Genomic DNA, 13,476 nt, shown 5'->3' on the forward strand with positions numbered 1-13,476 from the left:
AATGGAGCGCTGTGCTAGAACTTGGGGGTCCCACGAACAAAAGCTGTTTGAAAGTAGCTTCTTTAGGAGGAGATAAAAGGAGGGCCCTTACTTTTTGTCTTAAGACTGGTAATTTAGGTCCGTTTCTGAATCCACTCCATATACATACATTTAAAACCTATTTGAAGCAGCTGGCTCCTCACAAAGAATCCTGAAAATTGTAATTTAAAGATGCTGGAAATTGTAGCTTGGCGAGGTTCTCGGGGTTCTTTGCAGGAAGTCCTACGTTTTAAATGTGTGTTGGTGGGGCTTTAAATTTATGGTGTTAATCTGTATCATTACTGGTGTGCATGAGCGAGTATATGGGTCATTCTCTGCCTCTTTCCCCATTTTATCCTAACAACAACCCTGCGAGGCAGGTTTAAGTGGACTGCAACTTCCTTTCACACTACTCGTTGTTTAACTTATGCCACAAAACGATGGTGCTTCTAATTTAGATTGCATTATTGAAATATTTGGCAGATTTAAGAGGCAGTTTCGGTGGCTTTTTGCCATGACAGCAGTGGGTGCTTCCAGACAGGGGTGTGTTGTGTGTGTTAATGTAGCCACTCCAGTTACTTTGGATATTGCAAATACTGTAGGCCACTAGCAACAGGATTTTATTTTACTGTACTGTATAGGAGTTCCCATGGAAAAAGTAAATCTAGATTAAAGGTGTGGGGAGAGATTCAGGTTAGTATTTTTAGGCCAACAGTGTGTTGAGGATGCTGTGAAAAATGTGCATGCATAAGGAGCACTGATCCCATTATATGTACAATAAAATGCAGCATTCATGGTAGTATACCACTGATTATTATATGGTGAGGACACTATTTTACATGCAGAAGGTCACTGGTTCAATCCCTGCAATCCCTAGGAGAGATACCTGGTCTGAAATCTCAGAGCTGCTGACAGTCAGTGTAGACAGTACTGAACTGAATTGTCTACTGAACTAAATTGTCCAGTGATTGAACTCAGTATAAGGTACTGTACCTTCTTATGTTATTCTGAATGCATGCAGAAAGTCCCAGTATCAAACCCTGGCATCTGGTATGGCTGGGAATAACCTCCTACCTATAGCCCCGGAGGGCTGCTGCCAGTCAGTGCAGACAATACTGAGTTAGGTTTACCAGTGGTTTGACTCTGGATATTCAGAATGATGAGCACTATAATCTTACTCTGTTCTTATGAGAAGAGGCTGTTTCCCATTGGTAGAGCAGCTGGTTTGCATGCAGAAGGTACCAAGTTCATTTCCTGACATCTCCAAGTGAGGTTGGCAAAGTGTCCCCTGCCTGAAATCCTGGACAGCTGCTGCCAATTAGAGTGGATAGTATTGAACTAGATAACACCAACGACCTGACTCTGTGCAAGGGAAGCATCCCATGTTCCTGTCCTGTACAATGTCACCTGAAATTGTGGCACATCATACAAATGGGGTGGGGGCACTTTCCCTACATTTGGGTTTTGGGTTTTAATAGAATGAGGGAGGATATGATGGAAATTCATAACCTTATGAATGAATGAATGAACGAATGATGTAGTGCAGGCAACTCCCCATTTACATGGGGGTTAGCCACCGTGCATTAATTGAAATTGTGTATACAGTATTGGGAACAACATTGAAAAAGCCTGCAAACACCCTCTAAACCTCTGGAAGCCCTTGAAAAACCTTTTTTAAAAATCCATCAAATCCACTAGTCGCTCTTTCCAAACCTCCTTGCTCAAACTCCCAACTCTCCACAGGCCTCAAATGTTGGTGCAAAAGGCTCCTGGGATTGCTAGGTGCTATTTTCTTGCCATTTTCACACTCTTTAAGGGCAATCTTTGCCCCTTTGTGCTATTTTCAGGATTGCTGCAGTGCACGCATGCGCTGTTGCACTTGCCTTGAATGTGTGTAAATGGGGAGTTGCCTGTATAGAAAATGACTTAACATTTGAACTTGCTGACAGTAGGGAGGCCTCTCATGGATTTTATTTTATTCTATCAGTAAATATGAAAGTGAAGTCCTTCATATTACTGACTATATCAAGTTCCTTGGTTAATCTAGCTCATTATTGTCTGCACTGCCAGGCAGCAGCTCTCCAGGGTTTCAGGCAGGGGGTCCCAGGCCCTACTTGGAAATGCTGGGAATTGAACTTTCTGCATGCAAAACAGATGAGCTACCAATGAGCTACAGAAATTCCCCTTTACAAAATACACAATTGGTTTATCTCTGTCTCCCTCTAATAAAAACATAAGGCTGTCAACATGCAGCTCCCACTGGAGGATTTGTAATGCCACATCACAATCCTCAATTTGCAAGAATTTCAGGTAAAAGTGAAGACAGTGAAACTATAATTCCCACGATTTTTAAAATATATATAGAGAGGTGCTTAAATGTGTGATGTGTGTGCAGCAAAAGGGTCACTGGCCGGGCAGATGATCTTTGTTGTTCCCTTTCCATCTTCCACCAATATCTGCAATTCCTTCCTGCTCACATGATCACTTTGGTCTCAACTAGTCAAGCAATTATCTGTGCGGTTGGCAAGCTGCCAGGTTTGAGCATCTATTAGGAGAGGCGCTCTCTGTGGTGAGAAGCGCAGATCTGGCGCCTTTAAAAGATTTAATGGATGACAGTGGGCTTCCTGTAGCGAACCATTTTTGTGCCTTCTGTTCTCCTTGGAGCTGCTTGCCTAAAGCTCTCCGACTTGACCAGGGATTTGGAGACAGCCTGTAGCATCTTCTTCCAATGCGGAGAAAATCCTTTGCTGGGTGGGTCGTGACTTATGTCCAAACATCTGTATCCGTCGACTGTGGGAGCACCACAGTCTCTGTGACATTCCATTACAGGACAGTCTAGGCCCCTGTCAATAGCTCGGTGTACAGGTGAAACTCGAAAAATTAGAATATCGTTGAAAAGTCCATTTATGTAAGCAATTGTTTTCATTAGCTACTGGAGTTTAATATATGAGATAGACTCATGACATGCAAAGCGAGTTATGTCAAGCCTTTATTTGTTATAATTGTGATGATTATGGCATACAGCTGATGAAAACCCCAAAGTTGAGATTGTTAATTTGGGGTTCTCATCAGCTGTATGCCATAATCATCACAATTATAACAAATAAAGGCTTGACATATCTCGCTTTGCATGTCATGAGTCTATCTCATATATTAGTTTAAACTTTTAAGTTGAATTACTGAAAGAAATGAACCTTTCCACGATATTCTAATTTTTCGAGATTCACCTGTACTTGTGTGTGTAACTCAGCTGTAGAGCATCTGCTATGCATGCAGAAGGCCCCAGGCTCAATTTTTGGCATCCCCAGGTAAAGCAGGGAAGGTCTCCTGTTTGAAGCACTTGGGAGCCACTGCCTGCCAATGTACTAGATGCCAATGTACTAGATGTACAATGTACTGCCTGCCAATGTACTACAGTACTAGATGGACCAATGGTCTGATTCAGTCTAAGAGAGCTTCCTATGCTCCTATTTAATTCAGCCTGTTTAATTCTTCAAAACAGTAAGGATTAGAATCTTACTTTATTTTAGGGGATAGGCAATAGCTCAGCAGCAGGACGCATGATTTGCATGCGGAATGTCTTGGGCTCAATGCCTGGCACCCCTGTGTTAGGCTGGGATGGTCGCCTGCTTGCAACTGGAGAGCTGTTGCCAGCCAGTGTGAAACAGTTCTTCCTATGACACTGATGCTATATTGAACGAGCTTTCTTCTTTCTTGGGACACAGGGCTTTTATCTTAATTGCTTCCCTTCTCCAAACTTTTTGCAAAGAGTTAATAAACCAGATCCAGTTTCCTATGCACACAAGGCTGCCACCCACCACCCCTGGTTTCATTCTCTTGGAGGTTGGAGCAAGAGAAAATCCATCATCTGTTTCTCATTTCATGTCTGGCAAAAAAGTATTTCAACCTCCCAGATTTCCTTCACTGGGCTAGGAGGAGCCTTGAGAGGTGTGGTTTCAGAAGAGAGGCCAGGAAAGTTGGGTAGGATGGGGGGGGGGGGGAGCCTGAGCTTTTCAACTTCCTCCATTGCAAGGAAATAATGATTGAAAGGGTGGTGCAGTCATTCCAGACCACCATACCTCCTTCTCCTTGCAGTCAGGAAAGGAATTGTGTTCTGCTAACATTGGGCAAGTATAGAGCTACATTCATACCATACATTTAAGGCACTATGATACCATCTTAAACAGTCATGCCTTCCACCAAAGAATTCTGGGAGCTGTAGTTTGTGAAGGGTGCTGAGTGGGGGGGGGGTGTTGTTAGCCTCTCACAGAGCTACAATTAATTCCCAGAGTCAATTGTTAAGCCACTTTTGAGAATTGAAGCTCTGTGAGGAGAACAACTCCTAACAACTCTTGGCACCTTCAGTAAGCTACAGCTTGCAGAATTCTTTGGGGGAAAGCCACAACTCTTTAGAATGATACTGCTTTAAATGTATGGTGCAAATGTGGCCATGGTAGCTACTTATGGTTTTTAAGAAAATCATGTTTTCTCTTGGGCTGTGTACACACCTTATATTTAAAGCACATTTCTCCCACACCCAAGAATCCTGGGAACTGTCATTTGTTAAATGTTTCGGGAGCCGTAGCTCTTTGAGAGATAAACTACAGTTCCCAGGATTCCATGGGAGGCTGCATTAAATGCAGTCCTCCTGAACCCTTTCTGCCCCAGCTGTGCTTTGCACTTTTCAATGTATCTTCAATTGTGCTTTCATGGATTAAGAAATGCCTTGCTGGATCATACTTAGGGTTCATCTAGCACTGCCTCCAGTCTCTACCGGTGGTTGGCCAGAAGCTCACAGAAAATCTCACAAGCGGACAAAAGGCAGCATCTTGTGGTCTGCACGCTCCCTTCCACCAGTGTTTTGTAATTGGAGGTATAAATATGAAGGCTTGATTTGGTCATCAAAGCTGAGGGGGGGGGTTGAACCTTGGTCTCTCAGGTCCCAGGCTGGCACTCTTAACCTCTAGACTTTGCGCTGCTAATAAACTTTAATTAGTTCTGTAATTCCCTTCCCTCCTGATTTTGAAACTCAGAGTTTGCTGCCTATCAGCACGTGGGGCCTAGTGGGTTGGGCATGGAGGCACAGACTCTCCCACATGGCAGAGAGGCAACAGTTTATTTTTAAATAACAAAAAGCTCTGCAGGCCCCAGATGGAAATTAAGAAAAAAAGGGGGGGAGCACAAGTAATCTGTCCTGTTAATTACCAGGGATGTAGGCGGCAGAAATTGCCCCAGGGGCCTGATCTGCACAGGCTTGCAGCAGCTTTTTGTCAGGAGTGTCCGCAAATAACCTCTTCTTCTTTTAATAAATAAATGCAGAACCAACTCGGTTGAGTACAAGGTGGAAGTGTGATGAGTGTTCAGGAGTTCCCCTCTGTGGAGTCTCCTCTCCCCTCTGCCACCCTATCCTGTCATATTTGATGGATGGTGTGTGCAGTGTATTTAGTATCAGGGAGCTTCATGGGGAACACTGTACCCAGTTCCAGGCTGCAGTGGGGGGGGGGGGCTTGGGCAAAATGTGGCCCCTGCTTCCTCTGTCAGTTGTTCCTGGTGGCCAAGAGTGCAGCCTCCTGAACAGCAGAGAATAGCCAGGCTTTGCCACTCTTTAAATTTCCCACAATGCTCCAGGATAGACAAGGGTACTGTACTTTGAAACAGAATCCGTGGGCCGCACAGACCGCTGTCAATTAAAGTGTTCCTCATATAGTTAATATTATTTAATATACACACTTAATAAAGGTGAAACTCGAAAAATTAGAATATTGTGGAAAAGTCAATTTATGTAAGCAACTGTTTTTATTAGCTACTGGAGTTTAATATATGAGATAGCAAAGCGAGATATGTCAAACCTTTTTTAGGAAGGGAAAGGAGAATGTTAGCCGCTTTGAGACTCCTTCGGGTAGTGAAAAGCGGGATATCAAATGCAAACTCTTCTCTTCTTCTTCTTTGTTATAATTGTGATGATTATGGCATACAGTTGATGAAAACCCCAAAGTTGAGATTGTTAATTTGGGGTTCTCATCAGCTGTACGCCATAATAATCACAGTTATAACAAATAAAGGCTTGACATATCTCGCTTTGCATGTCATGAGTGTATCTCATATATTAGTTTCACCTTTTAAGTTGAATTACTGAAAGAAATGAACCTTTCCACAATATTCTAATTTTTTGAGTTTCACCTGTGTATTCAATTGAATGTGTATAATTAATAGATTGAGCCCTTTCAGGGACATTGAGTCCTTGTCAGGATAAAAAGATGGGGTATAAATAAATAAATATAATAATAATTTAGAATAGTCAAGTGTACTCTCCAAAGGGCAGCTCACCTGCCCTCCAGAGCCCCAGGCAAAGAGGCCTCACCAAGTCGTGCACCGACCAATCAAAAGGCTGGGCCTGGTAATTTGGCACCTGTCTCTCCCCACTGGTGGGTTTTCAAGTGTCCCCCCCCCCATGTACTCTTGCCTTGTGGGCAACAGTGTTCGACCACCCTGCCCCAGATCAATGCTAGGGGTGTGTGGGATTGTCATGGACAGAGGCATGAAATGTTTTTTTAAGCAGAGGTGAGAAGTACTTATCTAAGCTTGGCAAAGATACAATATATACACAAACAGACCCACACTCTTTCTTTGTCCCTCTCTCACACAAAACAATCTCTCACAAGAAACAACCCGTTTTGCAAATTTGAATTCAAAACCAATCAACCCTCCACTGTTTTTCGTATGTATTTTTATGTGAAAAATTTGACATTAAGAAATCTTTCTGTAAAACACACACACACACACACACACACAGAGAGAGAGAGAGAGAGAGAGAGAGAGAGAGAGTTGTATCCATTGGTAGTCCTACACAGAGTAAATGCATTGAAATGGATGGACATGGCTGGCTTAGGTTCATTTATCTGAATAGGTCTACTCTGGGTAGCATTTTGTTGGATACAACTCACTCTATGTTTTTGTGTGAAAAATCTGATGCAATTGCAACTTCGAATTCAAAATCTCATATATTTACACATTCTTACAAGAACACATTTTAAAATTTTTTTTATTTCATAAAATTAAAACACTGATTGACTGTATAAAAAAAAAACCTCAAATGGGTTTACAAGAAAAGGGGGGGGGGAATGAAATTGTAAAAACAGTTTAAAAACGACTTTTAAAAACATTCAGAAAATTAAAACCAGTAGTGAACTAAAATGAGATTAAAACATGCACATCAATGTTCTACATACGTTTTGTCTAGGCTAGCCTAAACAAAAATGCTTTTAGCACTTCCTGACATTGATGGACACACAAAATATAAATGGAGACACACTGTGTAAGAGACGGGCGGGGGGGGGGAGAGAAAGAGACAATATGACATCAGAATGCAAATGTGAGTTTGAAATATCCTGTTTAAAGTTTGGCTGGCAAAACTGACAGTCTGAGAGCATCCCAGATATTCACCTTGGCTTAATAATCTGATAAGGGTTGATATTCTTTTACTTGCACTGTTATTTTATTGCATGTGCAACTGTACTCATTTTATAGTTTTGTTTTTCATCTTTTAATAATTGCTCTCTCTGTTTTATATTCTTTATAAAGTGAAATATAAAATAAACTCTCTATCTACCTATCTCTTCCTCTCTTCATTTACCTTGGGGACATATTCATAGTTTTACCAATCCACAAGTTACCTTCTCTCTCTGTCTTTCTCAGATACAGGATTTCCTTTCAGGTGTTTCGATGTCTGCGCTTCTTTCTCTGCACTCTTGCAAATGGGTGTGAGAGGTCAAAATAGGTGTATGAGCTTGAAGTGCAGAATTGTATTCCGAACATGCACATCAAATTTGATTCCTGTATCTCAGTCCTTGAGAGGGAGATTGTGGTTGTTAATATCGGGTTCATATTGGGAGGTCCTTGAGGTATTGTGGTTCTGAGCCGTTTAAGGCTTTACTGTGTAGGTGAAAACCAGCACTTTGAGTTGGGCCCAGAAGCTTAATTGGCAGCTAGTTGGGTCAGGATCAGTGTAATATGCCCAAACCATCTTCCCTTGGTGAGCAGTCTGCCCACCAAATATTGCACCGGCTGAAGTTTCCGAACTGTCTTCAGAGGCAGCCCTACGTATAACACGCTGCAGTAATCTAACCTAGAGCATAGACAGTAGTTACGGTAGTTTATCTCTGTCCAGATTACCTACCTACCCACACAAACACTCTTTGTCACCCAAACAAGGTAACCTAAAGCCTTTGCTTTGCCAAATAAGTCATTTTGATTTTCTTGCAGGCCTCTCCTCTGAAGGATTAGGCGTATGTAGAAGATTAAGACTGCCTGTTTTGAAACAAGCTAAGAAGTTGAACTCTAAGGACTGAGGCATTTTAAATCTGGAGCGGCTCCTTAATCTGTGTGATCCTGATTTTACTAAATGGATACCCTAGTAACAATACAGATTAAGGCACTGTTTATCTACAGGACCATTTATCTTCCCACAGCTGAGCCCAGGGTGCTGTGAGTGTGCCACAATTTCATGTTGGTGGGAAGACACAGAAATGGATTCTGAGAATAATAATGGCTTTCATTTTAGTTTTTAAAAACAAGTTTGTAGTCCTTAAACTGTGACCTTAAGAGCAGCCAAAAAAAAAAGTGTTTAAAATTTAAACTCTTGTCCTATTGCTACTGTGTTCTACTTTGCATCTCAAATGTACACTAAATGGGTTTTGGGGGGGATTGACTAGTTTTACAGTAGTTTTCTCACTTGTTGACTCAAAAAGAATCTGCTTCTGCAACACATCCCAAAGGAGAATCACCCACTCTTATGTATTTCTGCGTGATTTGCTCCGTTTGGGATATGCTTTGGGATTAGGAGGAATTCCGTATAGCAATGACTCATGAAGAGACTTTACAGAAAGTCACATCTGAAGGCGGGTCATTCTGTCATGTCAAGTTGTTAGTAACGATTGAACAGTCCCATTGTGAGGGGATTTCAGTTGAGCAATCCCATTGTGGAGATTCAACAGGCTAACCCTCATCTAGCAGAGGCTGATTGGAAAGGAACATGCCTCAGGGCAATACATCAGACAGAGACACAGCGGGAAACCTCATGGGTAGACTTCCACCTGCCTTTGCTCATTGAATTAATGCCCTTTTATTTCTCAGACTTATCTGCCCCTGCATGGGTGGCTTAGTGCCAGGAATGCTTCTCAGCTCCCAGACTCATCCCCACCCAACTCCAGTTTACAATCCAGAGAGCAAATGTCACCTCTTGACATTTCCTAGAGGGGTAATAGTGCCATCACATTAGGGGCACACAGGGGCTGCGTTGAGCAAACTGAGCAGGAGGGTCCCCAAGTGCAGTAGGGTCCAGGTGGTCATATTTTTAAAAATGATACATTCTTGCATATAAACAGAGGGTGCCCACCCCGGTAAGATAATTTAAATCCAGACTCTTAAAATCCCCTTAGTGACATCACAGCACAGTGGACTAGGAGCTGGCTCCTTCTTCCCAAGAAAGGTGTGCCAAGGGAGACCTGTCACTCACAGTGAGGAGTTCTCTGTCAAGTTGCTGGACAGAGTTTGGAGGATGGAGTTTGGAAGGAGCTTTTGCATCAGCTTCGTGTTTCTCGACAATTGTCCCCACTAGGTTTCCATAGAAGTGCACAATACCTTTCTGGGTGCGCTAACCAGATTGGAGTTTTTGTTTTCGTTTCCAAATAGGATTTAAGACTGGATCAGCATTTCTGGGAACCAAACCATTTCCCCGATCAGGGCCGTCTCATCGTAGGGGCTGGGTGGCGCGGTGCACCAGGGCGCCAGGCCCCCCAGGGGCGCCCCCGCGAGCCCGCCGGCATACCAGGCGCCCCCTCCCCAACCCGCGCCGGCGGGCAAGTAGCAAGCCGGCTGCCCTCCGGAGCCCCAGCTGGAGCGCTGGGAAGGGCGTGCAAAGCCCCGCGCCGCTCCAGCGCCACGCCCCTCATCCCCCGCTCGCCCACCTCCCTCCCGCGCTGGCCACCCCTCGGGGGATGAGGGCGTGGCGCTGGAGCGGCGCGGGGCTTTGTGCGCCCTTCCCAGAGCTCCAGCTGGGGCTCCGGAGGGCGGCCTGCTTGCAGCGCCACGCCCCTCATCTCCCGCTCGCCCACCCCCCCTCCTGAGGGGCGGCCAGCGCGGGAGGGAGGTGGGCGGAGAGGCGGCCCACTGGGGGCGCCGAGGGATCGTCGCACCAGGGCGGCCGATCCCCTTAAGACGGCCCTGTCCCCGATCCCCTTCCTTGGTGCCTTTCCAAATGCAAACAGGCTTTCGCTTAATCTGGGACCATCCATAAGTCTTAGTCTTTTGGATGCCCTGATAATGCTGCATTTGCTAACAGGCTAGAATCTCCGAATGCTGAATAACTTACATAGGCAAAATGGAAGTTTGGATGCTCAGGAAGTCTAAATAATGGGTAGGAGAGAAGAAACCTAAGGTGTAAAGGCACCCCCACAATAAGAGCCAGTGTGGTGTACTGATTAGCAGCCTTCCATGCTTCAACATTTTGTTGCAGATCCCTTTGGTTGTTTCCAAATCAAAAGTATTTTAGTTCTGTATTGTATTTTGAAAGTGGCCTTGCAGATTTGGTCTTGAGAGGCTTCTCCTCTCTCCTCTCCCCCCCCCCTTTACTGGAGATACCCTGCTCCCCGTCTCGGCTGCCAAATGATAGGACTTGCCCTGCTGCTTGGGAATGAATCTAAGTGTTGTCAGCATAGAATCATAGAATTGGAGAATTGGAAGGGATTTTAAGGGTCAGCTATTCCAACCCCCTGTATTGCTGGAATCTCAACTAAAGCATCCCTAGCAGATGACCATCTAACCTCTGCTTAAAAACCTCCAAGGAAGGAGAATTCACCACCTTCCGAGGCGGTCAATTCCAACAACTCTTACACTACACTACCACTACACTACACTACCACTGGCTTTCAGTGCCATCTTGCAGCAGGAGCAGGTGCAGTTTTCAGATTTTGCTGTAGGAATGAGGGAGGGACAAACGGAATTTAAGATTGGGGGGGGGGAGTTAAAAAATAAATAAATAAAATATGCCACCCCTCCCCTCCTCACAAATTACTCTTTTGGGTGTGTGGATCAAGTCCTCCGCCTTAGAAGATCTCATCTCTGCCTGTATTTCTGTTTGCTTTGGAATTCTTATTTCTGTCCTGTGGGGGACTCCTGAGGCCAAACCTCATCTCCTAAAGCTGGGAAGGGAGGATGGAACGAGCTGTTTACTAGGCCGCGAGCAGCAGAAGATATCCCTCAGTGGAGGAAACAAAAGGAGCGTTGTGTTGATTTGGTGCAGTTGTGTGTCAGCTGTTGTGCGCTTCAGCTCCCGGGGAGGGTTAAGAGAGGGAAAAAAAGGGGTGGGGGGGTTCTGGGGCATGGAACAGGAAAATCCTCAAGTAGCACTCTCAGTCTGCTTGAAAATCATGTACAAATCTTTATCCTTTGTTATTCAGTGGCTAGAGTGTCAGACCATGACCAGGGAGACCAGGGTTCAATCCCCACTCAGCCATGAAGCTCAATGGGTGATCTTGGGCCAGTCACTCAGTCTCAGCCTGACCTACCTCACAGGGTTGTTGTGATGATAGAATGGGGCAGAAGAAAGCTATTCATGCCAGTTTGAGCTGCTTGGAGGGAAATAAATGGGATATAAATGCAAGCAGATAAATAAATTCTGCTTTAAATGGTCTTGTTTCTATTTCTGCCCTCCCTCAGCAAGTTTAGCATTTTGGAGAGGTTGCAGGTTTGCTATATCACCCAATTAGTATTTTGGAAGGGTTTCTGGTTTCCTATTCCTTTGCATGGCTGTATTCTGCTACCCAACCCCCACCCCTTTGCAAGGCTGTTGCTCTTAAAAGCTTGTTGCAGCTCTCCGAGATCCAGGAGAAAAGAGGGGAAGCGTGTTGCTAGGGAACGGATTTTGGATGCAATGCCGGCTGAGCTACAAGGGACAGGGTGTGCAATTCCCCAGGAAGCGTTGCATTATGGGAAGTGGAATTCCAGCCAGAGTCATGTGTCACACTGATGATATTGTTATCAGGGGACAGGTTGTAGCTTAGCGCTTAGAGCATCTTTCCCTGCAGAAGGCCCGAGGTTCGGTCCCCAATTGCATCTCCAGGTAAGGCTGGGAAAGACCTCTTCCCCAAACCTGAGAGAGCCACTGCCAGTCAGTGTGGACAGTACTTTGCTAGGTGGGCCCAGTGGTCTGAACTCTTATGCAGCCAGTGTCCAGTGTCTTCTCTCTCCTTTCACTTCCCTACTCTCATTTAGGAACATTGGAAACTGCCTCCTGCTGAGTCCAGAGACCAATGGTCCATCTAGCCAGGGGCGTTTCTAGCCCCTTGGCTGCCCGGGGCGGGAAGCTTCGGGAGTCTGCGGGATGCAAAGACTCCTGAAGCCGCCACCTGGCGGCAGCACCCCTTTGTGCCACGGCCGCTGCACGACGGGGTGCCGGGCGGCGGCTTCGGGAGTCTCTGCACAAGTCGGGGCAGGGAGAGGGGCAGGCCAGCGAGGAGGGGTGACAAGCCTCCTCGCTGGCCCGCCCCTTGCCTCCATGCCGCGGCGGAAAAAGCCGCTGGAAGGGGGGGACTATTTTCGGCAGTGCTGAAAATAGCCTAAAAATAAAAATTTAATTTATTTTTAAAAAATTAAGCCCAGGGGGGCGGGGCCACCACCCTAAGTGTCACCCCCAGCAGGGCGCTGCCCGGGGCGGCCCACCCCCCACCCCCTTGCTACGCCCCTGCATCTAGCTCAGTATTGTCTACACTGACTGACAGTGGCTCTCAGGGGTTTCAGGCAGGGGGTCTTCCCAGCCTGACCTGGAGGTGCTGAGAATTGAACCTGGGACCTTCTGCATGCAAAGCTTATGCTTTACCTCTGAGCTATGGCCCTTGCACTAAAAATTAATATTCTAGTCATAAGGACTAGAGAGATACCGTATTTTTCCATCTATAAGATGCCCCCATGTATAAGACCCCCTCCCCCCATTTTGGGGGACTCAATTTTAGGGAAATGAGGGGAGATGGCCCAAAGTTGTTGAGCCTCTCCCCCCACGCAGCTACGGGCACAAAACACTCCCTAGATCGTTTCCCGCGCGCCACGGCATTGGGGGAAGTTGCGCTCCTGCCAGTGAACTGACTGGCGGTGTGCAGCTTCCCCCCCCCCAACGCAGCTGCGGGCAAGAAACACCCCCCAGATCACTCTGTGCTCTCTGCGGCATCAGGGGAAGCTGCGCTCCCGCCATCCGGCTGCCACTTCTTCCCTCCCCCATGCCACTATCCGTGTATTGGACTACCCCAGTTTTTTTACATGATTTTTTAGTCAAAAAAACACTCGTCCGGTACACGGAAAAATACAGTAGTTGTTGGGTTTGGTGGAGCCTTAAGACTTGCAGAGAGGAAAGGAGGAAATCAATGCAGAGCAGCAAATAGAACTCTCTCTCCCCCCACCCCCATAATT

General features: G+C 45.7%; 1 protein-coding gene across 5 annotated transcripts in view; it reads left to right on the forward strand.

Moving 5' to 3' along the window:
* RALGDS (ral guanine nucleotide dissociation stimulator) overlaps positions 1–13,476 on the forward strand; it is a 92,838-nt gene that overhangs the window by 36,650 nt on the left and 42,712 nt on the right. The gene's annotated exons all lie outside the window — the stretch shown is intronic.

The sequence above is a fragment of the Lacerta agilis genome, chromosome Z (genome assembly GCF_009819535.1).
Source record: "Lacerta agilis isolate rLacAgi1 chromosome Z, rLacAgi1.pri, whole genome shotgun sequence".
Taxonomy (NCBI): Eukaryota; Metazoa; Chordata; class Lepidosauria; order Squamata; family Lacertidae; genus Lacerta; species Lacerta agilis.